We start from the raw sequence: 14,705 nt of genomic DNA, 5'->3' as shown, positions 1-14,705 counted from the left end.
AACTGAATTCAAAATTTAATTATACATCACCTTAAGCTTAAGAATACACTATAAAATGCTGAGATTAATAAAAAATGAAATCTTTAAGTTTAACGTCCCACGGTTATGTCGGTTAGGATAAGGAGACGGTGATAATGAGAAATGAGTGAAATGGTGGAATGAACAAAGTGGGAGGAAACGGGAGAACCCCGAGAAAACCCACGAGCAAGGTGTTTGTCCACCACAAAGTCCACACGGCGCGAGTTGGGATCGAACCAGGGACCCCAAGCACCGGAGGTGAACGCTCTACCACTGAGCCACCGCCCCCCCTGAGATTAATAACAATGCATTACTGAAGAATGAAAACAAAAATGTTTTAGCTACCTATATTGTATTTACATGTTATTTCTCATTAACATTTTTTTTTTTTTTTTTGATAACTCATGATCAAGTCTAGGGATGCGCAAGAGAAAAGATTTGAGGTTGTCTTCTCTCGAAAAGGTGCCGCGAAAGTTGTCTCGTCTCGAAAACTGGATCCGTTTCTATTGGAAAAGCTCTATCTTGTCTCGAATTTCGTAACAAAAATTGTCTCGTCTTGTCTCGTGCGCATCCCTAATCAGGTCCATAGCCAAAAACTTCATTTCGGAGGGTGCTCGATAGGGCTTTGGGATATCCGAATTTAGATATAGATAATCGATGTCGACAAACTATCGAAACTTGTTCGAAATATCGAAAAATACAGCAATATCGAAATATAAACAATATCAAAAATCGAAAATATAGAAATATGAAAGAGATTAAAAATATGGATATATCGAACAAAAATGGATATATGATCTTGGAATACGATTTGGTGGAATAATGAGGGAGAAAAATAATCATTGATTAAATATTAAATTGAAAAGAAATAAGAGCCTGACGCTCAAATACTTATCTATCCGGCACCCATCTTGATCCCCATAAAATATCATGAAGTGCTTCATTGATTCTAAACCCAATAATAGTAATTTAACAATAAACACAATATATAATTTACTACGCACCTTGAAATGTAGAAATTAATGATTGTAATCCCCAGCTTTCCAATAGACCTATGATTTCTCCAAATGAAGATTCGGATATCTTGTTTCTTCTCAAGCAATAATGGGTTACAATAATCAGTTGCAGTCCAAAGCCAAGTCACTAAGTTAAGCATAAAAATAAAAGAATTCATTAGTTAGATGCATACAAAATCCTACGCATGTAAATCCGAATCTACTTGTATTAAATTGTAAATTTAAACAAACTAAATTATACTACAGTTATAGTGACATCAAACATACATTAAATAAGGTATACAGGGTGTCTCAAAAGTCCCCTGACATAGGGTAACTCTGTTATTATCAGAGTTACAACAGAATGTAGGAGGGAAAAGCATATCCAATTATGATGTTTTCAATCTAAAGTGAAGGAATTTTTAAAATCGGATGACCCGTTTGCGCTGTACACTCTCTATGCGCCCAATGTGAAATGAAAATGCAACGTTGCCATTTACCTGGACCCACAACAGAAGTGAGTGAAGTTACTGTCTTTTACGCTAACATGTCGATGGCCAGCCCCCGTTTCAAACAGTAACTTCATTCACTTATGTCGTGGGTCCAGGTAAATGACAACGTTGCATTTTCATTTAAAATTGGGTGCATAAAGAGTATACAGCACATTCATCTTGTCCGATTTTTTAAAAAAGTGTTCACTTTAGATTGAAAACGTCATATTTCGAGATGTTTTTCCTCTTACATTTTGTCGTAACTCTGATAATAACAGAGTTACCCTATGTCAGGGAACGTTTGAGACATCCTGTATACATCATAAGAGGTTCCTTTCTTAATTCTACACGGATGTGGTTTCATTGAATGTGAGGTGGGTGATACACATGAGGCCTTTTGGGAGTACGTCACACGGACGACCGTAATTTTGTGTTCAAAATTTTTATGAACTGGTGGGATATGTGATACATATGGCCACGGGCTAGAATTTTCTCAGTATGTCAAATATGCAATCAGATTTCATGCAGCTTAATTTGGTGAAAAGCTATTGCCAATTGAACGTTACATTTACCTCTTTCTTGCAGATGTTGAACCATGCCGTTAGCACGTGAGGAATGGATCGAAATAATCAAACTGTGGGGCGGGAGGAGTATATGTGCAGTGGTTGCCGATTGCAGAGTCATCCACAATGTGACTCTGTGTCACATGTTTCAGTGTCACAGTAATTAACTAAATTTGAGAAGACGGGCACATTCGTGAACATACATCGTAGCGGTTCAAACTCGCGGGACCTTGTTCCTTCCCCATTTTGAACCGGTACATGAAAATGCCATTTACTCCATGTTTGCCTGCGCCGATTTTGAAAATTCCTTCACTAATCGATTTCTCCCGTAGAGTACTACAAGAACCAGTTAAAATCTCGCGGGCCCTTTATTCTTCCCCATTTCGAACCGGTACATGAAAGTGCGATTTTTTTTCATGCTTGCCTGCGCCGATTTTGAAAATTCCTTCACTAGTCGATTTCTCTCGACGAGTACTACAAGAATCAGTTAAAATCTCGCGGTCCTTTTTTCTTCCCATTTTGAACCGGTACCTGAAAATGCGATTTTCTTCATGTTTGCCTGTGCCGATTTTGAAAATTCTTTCAGTAATCTATTTCTGTCTTCGAGTACTACAAGAATCAGTTAAAATCTCGCGGGCCCTTTTTTCTTCCCCATTTTGAACCGGTACCTGAAAATGCGATTTTCTTCATGCTTGCCTGCGCCGATTTTGAACATTCCTTCACTAATCGATTTCTCTCGTCGAGTACTACAAGAATCAGTTAAAATCTCGCGGTCCTTTTTTCTTCCCCATTTTGAACCGGTACATGAAAATGCAATTTTCTTCATGCTTGCCTGCGCCGATTTTGAAAATTCCTTCACTAGTCGATTTCTCTCGACGAGTACTACAAGAATCAGTTAAAATCTCGCGGGCCCTTTTTTCTTCCCATTTTGAACCGGTACCTGAAAATGCGATTTTCTTCATGTTTGCCTGTGCCGATTTTGAAAATTCTTTCAGTAATCTATTTCTGTCGTCGAGTACTACAAGAATCAGTTAAAATCTCGCGGGTCCTTTTTTCTTCCCCATTTTGAACCGGTACATGAAAGTGGGATTTTTTTTCATGCTTGCCTGCGCCGATTTTGAACATTCCTTCACTAATCGATTTCTCTCGTCGAGTACTACAAGAATCAGTTAAAATCTCGCGGTCCTTTTTTCTTCTCATTTTGAACCGGTACCTGAAAATGCGATTTTCTTCATGTTTGCCTGTGCCGATTTTGAAAATTCTTTCAGTAATCTATTTCTGTCGTCGAGTACTACAAGAATCAGTTAAAATCTCGCGGGCCCTTTTTTCTTCCCCAAGCCAATATTTTTTTGTATATTTTGAATGTATTCAAGTATGGAACAAAAGTATTATATAATTCCCTTAGTAGGCTTCTCAACTTAATATTTTTCAACTTAAATTTTATTTATTTTAATTATTTATTTTCTTGTGACTCAATATTTAATTGCAATCGTTCATTGGGGAGAAGGGTGGCCATTCTCAAATATATAAATATAGTATTCTTAAAATGTATGTGTTCTCGTACTATTAGTTTCTTCCACTAGACCTGGAAATTGCAAAATTAATACCTGGAAAACCTGCAAAATTCAGGGAAATTGAGTTCCATATTTATGTATGAACACTGCTATTTACATTTTTTTTTTTTCGAATAGGGAGAACTGTACGAAAGGGTGGTTTGAGAATAGTATAACAGTAGGTTTCTGGGAGTGTTGTTCGAAATGAAATCTTTAAGTTTTACGTCCCACTATTATGCTGGCTAGGCTCAAGATGACGGGGTGTTGTTCGGTGGGGGTCAATGTTGCCAATTTTGGGTAAAGTCGCTAAATAAGGGGAATTCGACCTCAACGATAGCGCAGGGTGACCATAAAATTTTCAGTTAAAAACGGGACAGGTTCTTGCAACACTAGACTTTTAGATCTACCTTTGTTCTTATCAGTGCCTTGATATCAGAGTTCCCCCTCTCTCTCTTCGTTACAGAGCGGGTACTTATGAAAAAGGAAAGACACGTTGAAGTTTGTTTAACACACAACCAACTGCTAAAACCTCTGCTGCCTTTCGAGCAGTACTGCGAACTATAGAGTATGTTTAATATAGGGATTTTCAGTTCAATTTTTGCCGCTTTGTTATTATTAATACTTTTAAAAGGAGTAAAGGTACTGGGTTTGTTATTTACTTCTTTCATTTACATAAAACGGGACGAATACTACTTTTTTCCATCTACTGACGGGACGGCCCCGACACGCCCCTAAAACGGGACTGTCCCGGTCAAAACGGGACGTATGGTCGCCCTACGATAACGACAAAAAAAAATTCCGATTGGAGACTTTTTTGGGTGATTTTTAAATAACGATTTACCTACTTACACATTTAGCGACTTTTTGCTGCAAACAAAATGTTCATCTGTAGAGAAGCATTATTAGTTCAAAACAGTTTTTACGTTCTTTTTTTCTGTTTGTTTGTTTTAATCAGCGCAAGTGATGAAGAGTTTGGAAATACAGCGTACTCACTACTCCACAATCCTGCATTGTTATGTTACCCTTGCCCTCTAACGAAGAATAACTACAAACTTGATGTCCTTTAGTTCGCAGAGTTTCCGTTGAGAGACACACGTAATACATCATTACCGATAGCAACAAGATTAGCTATAGATGCGTGAAAAAAGGCGAAGAAGGTGTTTGTTATATTTGTCCTCTGGGGTCTTTTAATTATTCTGCACTTTTTCTTTTACAAAAAATTGCTTAACGTAAGTACTGTAGTGTTAATTATTTCGGAACTATTTTGACCACAACATGAACAAAAGTACCCGAAACAACCTGAAATGATCCCTGAATTAAAGGATTGGTTGCGCCCTGTTTACAAAGATGTGAATAGAACCAGCGGCGCAAATCTGTCTTCAACATTGGGGGGGAGGGGGGGTAAGACCGTTACCATACTTTTTTTGGCGATGTCCAAAATACTTATGAAGTTGAAAAACAATGTTGTGGAGGATCAGAGTTGTCTTTAGCGTTAGGAGGCTGCAGATTTGAGGCTTATTCTGGGGGACATCTCACGTTCCTTTGTAGCAATCGGACAAAAATCATCAAATTTCTCCCAAAAAACACATTTCAAATCGGATTATTTGGGAGAAGTCCCCCTCAGTTCCAAGATTGGAGGGGACATGTATCCGTCATCCCCCCCTGGATTTGCGCCAGTGAGTAGAACATATTGTTTAGTTTACATCTACAACTTTTACAATGCTTATAGACAATGAATTTCTCGATTATTTCTTATAGCGACTTTTCACCCAAAATTGGAGTCGTCACCTCTTGTTTCGCAAACTTATTGCCAACATTTTAGAAACTGGTTGCGGGGAGAGCTACAATGGATGATTCAAGTTATTTCGTCGCTTCCGCTGTGAACCTAAGTACAAGATTCCAAAAGTCACATTTTTTTGGTTCCAAACAATATGTCTGCTGGGTGAAAGCATAGACTGGAATGTGTTGCCTTTCCTACCTTATCTTTAATCCCATAGTAACTCCTTTCCCAAAGTTAAAAAAATGCAATTCTTCCTTTCTTAATAGTACTTATGACCCAAAGTATTACGTAAGCATTGTATGTTACTTATGTAGCTCACAGAGCCGCAGCTATGGGCGAGCAAGCAAAGCACGTGTCCCGGGCGCGTGGTTGGAGGGGCGCCTAAAAGAGAGGTTATATATTAATACTTTTCCTGGCGGTATTTAATACTTTTCATCAGAGTGCGAAATCATGAAATCAAAGTGAGAGGAAAAAATGAAATGAAATCTTTGAGTTTTACGTCCCACGGTTATGCCGGTTAGGCTAAAGGAGACGGTGATTATGAGAAATGAATGAAATGGTGGAATGAAGTAAGTGGGAGGAAATGGGAGAACCCCGAGAAAATCCACGCACACGGTGTTTGTCCACCACAAGGTTCACTTGGCGGGGCTAGGATCGAATCCGTGATCCCAAGCACCAGAGGTGAACGCTCTACCACTGAGCCACCGCGGCCCTAAAAGTGAGAGGAGACTGGAGGAGTGAAGAGAGAGAGAGAGAGACAGAGAGAGAGAAAGAGAGAGAGAGAAGAAAACGCTCGCACTTTTACACTTCAAAGTAAATTAAGTCATTTATTTTTTCTGTCCCCCTCCTCCCCCTCCCCTAAGTTCTGTCAAAGTAAATAGCTAAAAACACTCCCAGGCCAGAACCGCATCTACGTTGGAAATTTGATCGAGATCGGTCGGTCGGTGCAAGAGATTAAGAAAAAATGAAATGAAACCTTTGAGTTTTACGTCCCACAGTTATGCCGGTTAGGCTAAGGGAGACGCTGATGATGAGCAATGAATTAAATGGTGGAATGAAGTAAGTGGGAGGAAATGGGAGAACCCCGAGAAAACCCACGCACACGGTGTTTGTCCACCACAAGGTTCACTTGGCGGGGCTAGGATCGAATCCGGGACCCCAAGCACCAGAGGTGAACGCTCTACCACTGAGCCACCGCGGCCCCCGGCCGGGAATCGAACCCGGGTGTCCCACGCCAAAGGCGTGTTCATTAACCACTTAGCCACGAGGGAGCTCATCTGTGAGGCAGTGTAAACCCCCCAAAAAAGAAAGAAAATAAACGCACACTGGATGTTTGCGCAATTGAGGATCAAAACATTCTCAATGGAGTATGAGAAATAGTAAACGTCAATCAATGTGTGCTTTTGCTTATTCATTACTTCGTTAATACTTAATTCCTTCTAGAAATAGTGAAACAATACTATGAAGAAACACTAATTAAACTAATAACAATTACGTTGTATTTCTTACCATACCGTTTTTACCACCCATAGAATTTCAATCTAGCACTATACTGCATTAGTCACGCCGTAACGAAAGCTGAAATTCAAAGACCTGGCACTCGTTAACTGTTGAAGCTGTGTTGTAGCTACCTGTATATCACGCGGCCTGCGTTGGTACTCCTCAACATAAATACGTCACAGCCCAAAGCCAGGAAACATCACAAACAGAAGACAGGGGCACAAGCAGTGCCTGACACTTCACGAACTCAAACCCACCAAGACTCAACTCAACATGACCTTCAATTACGTTCTAGAAACCAAACCAGTGCTAAGGCACAAACTCACCAACTTCCTATATGAAAACACAAGAAAAAAATCTAACGTTTTGGTTCCAAAGTGATGACATAACAATAATACTAAAAAGGTTTTAATTTTCAGTAACCCAAACATTAATTAACTAGGGAACATAACAAAGCAAAAATAAATAAATAAAAATAAATTAAATTAAAAAATAAAAACCTGACAAGTAAGCTCTCCCTGACTACTTTTTTTTTTTAAATTTCAGTGAGGCTGTAAAATATGTCAATATCTTCGTTATATATATATATATATATATATATATATATATATATATATATATATATATTTCATTGTAAACAAGTTCTTTAAACAAAAGAAAGCTCTGAGAGCGCTTACCTCTGACGCGGTAGGTCCCTGGTTCGATTCCTGCTCCCGACAAATAGGCTTTTGGTGAACACTGTAGTTGTGGTTATTCTTAAGACTTTCCAGTTTCCTTACATTTTCTTGATTCCACCATTATCATGTATCTCATCGTCACCTTCTCTCTTACATTGATGTACAATCATGGGGCGTTAAACTAAAAGAAAAAAAAAATTTGCAAATATCCTAGTAAAAATGAGTTTTCTAAACTACACTAGTGGCCCCGCGTAGCGTATTCGCTAACGCTCTCGCCTTCGGTGCGAACGGTCCCGGGTTCGATCCCGGTGGGGAACTCGGTCGAAAAAGTATCAAAAGATTTTAAGTCCAGCCATCCTGAATGAAGTTTCCTTGGCTTTTCCTCATTCGCAGCACGCAAATGCCGGAGTGTTACCTAACATATAGGTCCCAGGCCGTTTTCTTCCTTTAGTTATGCAATTATGTTAAGCAGCCCTGTAGTAAAACTGCTCCAAGTAATAAATCGTCACATATAAAACGGAATGAATAAACACCTAACATTCATTTTGCTACCTTGAAATGTAAAATGTTTCAAAACATTAATATTCAAAGATTTCTCAAAATTCAGATTCACCCATTCCATTGTCCTCAATCATTAACGAGTTTTACAATAGTAAGAATTGTATTCATAAACTACATTACTTACTTAGTACTATATTAAAGCAAGTTACACTAAAAGAATATATAATTAATGGAATATTTAACTAAAGTAATAGTTAACTAGTGTACTTACCCAAGCACTTGTTTCCTTCCTCTCTTCTTTTCCGTTTGTAAACAACCTCGTTTCGCAAGCAAAAGACGGTAGTTCAATGACGTCAGCCATGGCGAAAGAAAGAGGTGTCTATAGGCGGCCTGGATCTCACACACAGATGGACGTATTTAACATATAGCTGAAGTATTTAACATACGTATACGTATGTAAAATACGGAAGATTGTTAGATGTCAGACATCCTCCAGCGACATGATGTAATATCTAAGCGGGTAAAAGGCAGTACCTATGTAGTATATGGATAAAGTACGCTCCGTACAGATTTCCTTAGTAAACATAACGAATCCTTGTATTTGTACAATATACCGCTGTCCGGATAATGGATTTTTCTCAGTGTAGCGTGCACGCCTTTGACGTGGGAGACATTGATTCAATTCCCGGCGTGAGCTCTTGTTTCCAATCCACGTTAAGCTGTAGGTCTACTTCTTATATGACTTTGCTGCTGAAAGAGAAGTTAAAACCAAATGAAATCAATCTAAAACTTGTAATTTCCCATGAAACATAAACTGTTTTTCTTGTTAATGTTGCATGTTCCTTATAGTAAATTTGTATCCTTTATGTTTATCTATCATAGTAGAAGTAGTAGTTTGATGTTAAAATTTATTTTTCTTTAAATTTCCAGATTTACAAACAAAATAAATTTAATTTAGTTTTATGCATGATTTAGCTGAAATGTCCGTTGAATGCACAAGAACAGTAAGTTTATGGAAACTATGAAAATTGTCTCTCCTCTCTCCTTTAGCAGTGAAGCGAAATTTTTCGAAAAGTCTGAGACATGTTCATTTTTTTAAATGAGAAACTTATACACCAAGTTTCATCTTTCTAGCTTCAGAGGTTCGTGAGATACTCTATTTTTGGCATTGATCAAAGTGACAATAGAAACCCAATTTGAAGCAAGAACTAACTATACTTAAAAAGTATTTGAAACAATTCAGGCCATTTTCCCGCGATGTGATAACAAACTTCATTCGCTTCAGTTTTATTCATAGAGATAAAATTATCAAGTTTCTTTATCTGAAATAAATGTTAATTCCGCATTTTACAATTTATACTGTTTTGACTATTTTTAATGGCTTGGCATGAAGAAGTTAAATTAGTCTCAGAAAATAAGTGAAAATAATTCGAAGAGTATTAAGATTATTCTCTTAAGATTTACAGTTTTACTACTTTTCTTTTTTTAGTTATTTCCAAAATATTTGAATGACTAAATAGATGAAACGCTTTAATATGATAAGAAAAGAAATTTATATCTTATAGAACCTAGGTAGTGTTACTTCTAGTCAAGTGCTAAGGCATTAATGAGGCATTGATTCATACATCCTATTTTAACTTCGTAGTACATACATTTAGCAATTATGTTTGATTTCACGACAGAAATGTCCAATTTCTTGAAAAAAAATGAAATGAAATGAAATCTTTAAGTTTCCCACGATTATGCCGGCTAGGCTAAAGGAGACGGTAATGATGAGAAATGAATGAAACGGTAGAGTGAAGAAAGTGGGAGAACCCCGAGAAAACCCACGCACACGGTGTTTGTGCACCACAAAGTTTAGTTGGCGTGAGCAGGGTTTGAACCCGGAATCCCATGCACCAGAGGTGAACGCTCTGCCACTGAGCCACCGCGGCCCTCGAAGGAAAAATGGAATTTGGGGGTTCTATGTCAATTATGAAAAATTACATAGCCACACACAAAAAATAATGTTCTATACACAATATCTCAGAATATAGATTCGATGTACAGTATTTTGTTACGCAGAATCCAAATTACAAATCCCTAAGACAACCGACCATATCTTTTTTTTATGGGCGAAAAACTTTGGCGATTTTGCATAGGGAGAATACACGTAAGACAGCTATACAAAAAAAAAAAAAAAGTTCTGTGCAGTGGACTCTAGGATATGGATTCTATGTATTTTGGTACACAGAATAAAAACTTCAAAACCTCAAGATGATCGATCGTGTCAATTTTTTTTTTAATGGATGAAACACTTCAGCTAATTTTGGGGCGAATTTTAGTACGTAAGACAACACAGGTTTTTCGCCCATAAAATAAAAAAGATAAAATAAAATCAATCGTCCTGGGGTTTGGAAACTTGGATTTTGTGTACCAAAATACATCGAATTCATACCCTGGAGTCAAATGAACAGAACTTCTATTTTTTGTGTGGCTGTTGTTATCTTTCACCAGTACTTTTGAGAAGGAAAATACAACAGACAAATTTGTATTTAAGAACTAGAGATTTGTATTAATTTTTCGCATAACATTGAAAGGATATCAATAAAAAATGCTTGTCGATAAAAAAATGTTTAATTTTTTGTCATAAAATTTTTTTAATTTTTTTTTTTATAATTTTCTATGTTTGTAGAAGTTTTTGTTACATCTTTTTCTTTACATATATCTTTCGGTTTTCAGCACTTAAAAGATTTAAATTCTTGACAATAAACTTTTATTTTACTTTGCATAAATATTTTCAATCAATTAAAATGATTTAAAACTTTTCGGTTACATTTTTTAACTTTTTAATTGGATAAAACATTTAGTTAATAAATTTTTGTTTACAATTTAATTTTTGGTTTTATTATTTTCTTATTAACATAAAACAATAAAATTACTAACTAGCAGTGTTGGGAAGTAACGTAACGCGTTACTTTTTAAGTAACGTTTCCTAGTAACGCGTTACATTTTTCAAAAGTAACTGTAACGGTAACGCGTTACAAATTTTTAAGTAACGTACCTAGTTTGCGTTACATTTCGGATGAGTAACTATAATATATGTATACTTTTTTTGGAAACGTTTCTTTCCTGTAAGTAAATTTCTCAGAATGAAACAATCGAGCATGAACTACGTATGTCAGTGACCGACAGTCACAGACACACAGATAAACATAAATTTGTAGTGCCACTTGCTGTTTTTTGAAGATGAGGACAGCCTTTGGGAAATCACGTGTGCTGATTGCAAGCACCTGGAAAATTTTGTCGTAGATTTTGACAGCTCCAAATCAATGCATTCAGTGAGTGAACTAGGAGTGTAATGATACCGGTAGTCTATTTTACTTTAATTGGTGTTGTTTTTATAAAGATGGAGAAGGAAAATATTTTACTGTTCGAACATTTGAAAGAATACTTTTTTCTTAAGAGCTGAGAATGATGGTGGACAGAATTTAAAAGTAAAGTGTCTGAAGTGCCCCGGTGAAAAATATTTATCAACAACTAGGGTGCCATAATTAACGATTTACAGTAAGGGGTTAATATGAATAAAGTGTTTTGATGAGCAGACCTACTTTATTACTAGACAATAGTTTGCTGATGATATGTAATATTGGAGTTCTTTCAGATCAGTTTGCTTATCCTAGAGTCCCGTTGATTATAGAGTAGTGTAATGTTTCTCTATATTCTTTATTTTTAAATTTACATAACAACATTGTTATTATTATATAATTAGTTTAACAGAATAATTATAAGCAACCATTTTTTCTAACGCATAGGGATGAGCACGAGTCAAGCTAAAATTCGACTCGACTCGAATTCAAGTCGAGTTTCGAGTCAAGTGAAGGGTGATATCCTCGAGTCGAATTCCGAGCCGATTCAGTTTTTTTGCTTCGAGTTTCGAGTCTAGTCGAGTTTGATAAATGGCTCGTTTGTTTTAAGTCGTCTTGAAATCATGGCCTGATTACACTGGAAAACGAAAGCCATGAGAAATGTAAGCTAAACAGTAATATGGAATACTTTTAGTGTTGCTCACGAGATGGGACACTACTTGCATCCCGTCTCGTCTCGATAACGAGACCACAAGAGATTTTTTTATAACAAGCTCAGCTCGGCTCGGCTCAACTGAGAACATGACTCGAGCTGGCTCGGCTTGGTAGGGATGAGCCATTTGCTCGGTTCGGCTCAATGAGCCGAGGGCTCTAGCCAAGTCGGTTGGGTGAGCTGTTGGCTCGGCTTACTTCTCGGTTCTTGTCGATAGTGAATGAGCTGTGAGCCGAGCTGCTCGAGTCGTTGACAATTCTAAACCCGGGCCGAGTAGTTTTGAAGATATTTAGCCAGTGCCCTATAACTTTTAACAGTGTTCGGCTCGAGCCCGAATACTCAACCTAGACCCTCAACCCAAATTCAGAAGCTCGTGAACAATGTCCTTGACTCCTAGACTTCACGACTAGCGAGGTTGGCAATCAACTATCTTTTTAGTATTCAAATAAAACCGCCTACCTTGCTTTTTATATACAGTCTTATTATTATTATTATTATTATTATTATTATTATTATTATTATTATTATTATTATTATTATTAATAATAATAATAATAATAATAATAATAATAATAATAATAATAATAATAATAATAATAATAGCGGTAGTAATAGTAGTACGGAAAATTGAAGTCATAATTTTTTTCACATTTTTAAAGTTTCGTACCTAAAAGTAACGCGTTAGTAACGCGTTACTTTCGAAGTAAAGTAACAGTTACTTTTTGGGGGCAAGTAACGCGTTACTAACGCGTTACATTTTAAGAGAAAGTAAAGTAATTTGTAACGCGTTACATTTTTACAACTAACTTACCCAACACTGCTAACTAGTGGCTAACCATCAATTTTAATAAAATTCATCAATGTACATCGAGAATTGCTCATGACCCTAGTCTATGAGTGAAGATTGTGTGTGACTGTGATTTCGAGTTTAGCGTCCCCTTCAGCAGCGAGGCTGTATATGAGATGTGAATCTACATCTTAACGTGGGATCTGTCAAACATGAAGTCCTGCCAGGAATCGAAGCTGGGTCCCCACGCCAAAGGCGCATATGCTAACCGCTTAGCCATGATTAGCTCGAGTGGATATTACAGACCCTAGTATCGGTTCGTGGTCTGCAGAAGCAACAGTTGCAATATCAAACGTATGTGCTTGTGCTCGAGTGTTCTCCTCCCCCAGCATTGTTAAGTCTTATCTAAATAATATTCAGGAAATATAAAGAGAACAGTCTCTTCAAGCTGTATTTGATTTAAGTACATTCTTCAATAGTGATTTAATATACAGTATAGGCTACTTCCTTCTTTTTTTTTTTCAACTTACTCGTAAATGAATAATTACTGTCAATGTACGTTATATACTATTTACATAGAGCTTCTATAACGATGTTATTGAACAAGAGATAAATAGAATATATAGCATGTGCTGTAAGACATGAATAATGGCGTTACGGAAAAAGCAGAAAAAACAAAGAAAATTGTATATACTCATGTACACAGTTAAACAAAATTATTTAATTAAATAAACCATTCTGGAAGCTCATTCTTTTCGAGTTGCAAATTTTTCTATTACTTTCTGATTGAAATTTGAAGTGCTGCTCACTATGTCTCTCTGACTAGAAAGCAAAATATTTCCGGTTTGATTTTCTTTAGGATAGAGAAATACCTCTCTCCTCCGACAATCGGAATTTTGTTAGCATTTTTTTATATGAATATAAGGAAGAGAAATTCAGTTTTTAGTGACCAGGTATTTTCATCTGCTGTTCTATTGTAAAGAAGCATGAAATCTAAGACGTCTTCCTTCGAAAATGAAATAAGAAAGTATATTTTTAGTTTAGCTTTCCACAATTGTGCCTTTTATGTTAAAGGAAACAAATGATTATTGAAAGTGAATGATTGTAAGATTATCTTTTTGTGTTCTCCCACCGGAACTCGAAAACGGGACCATGCACACTCATGTCCAAAATTATTGTCGCATGTCTATAAATATGTTTTTGAGGAATATAATTTGATAAAGAATTCGCCCGGTATTTATTATAATATTAGTATCTGTATAATCAGCAAAGACATGTATGTGACAAATTTTATGTGAAAAGAGCAGTAATTAAGAACAATAAAACGAAAAAAAAAACTTTCTTGTCTATTTAGCAACATTTTATTTTACTCATTATAATTTTCGTATTTATAATTCTTTTCCTATGAAATTTACCACAAATATACATTTCTTGATTCTACATAAAGTATCACTATTAAAAGTACCCTGCAAAATCATTATCAAATTATATTCTTACAAGAAGACAGTTATAGATACGCGACAATCATTTTGGACATGAGTGTACATTAAAAGCGCACGTCCTAGCCACTAGACCAGCGGTAGAGCTCTTTCTCCTTCGAGACATCATTTAATAATATTTAATATTTGGAATGATTTATCGGTTTTTAATCAATGAGAATTATCATGAATTGGAAACTATTGAATCTGATGCTGAAAATACTCTGAATATAGGAATTTATGTTATGGAGGTGGAAAAAGGAATATATTTCGAGGTAGGAAAAAAGAACAAAAAGCTATTGC

Source organism: Thermobia domestica, chromosome 1, assembly GCF_964235325.1.
Source record: "Thermobia domestica chromosome 1, izTheDome1.hap1.1, whole genome shotgun sequence".
In the NCBI taxonomy this organism is placed as follows: Eukaryota; Metazoa; Arthropoda; class Insecta; order Zygentoma; family Lepismatidae; genus Thermobia; species Thermobia domestica.
This window is presented reverse-complemented; position numbering follows the sequence as displayed.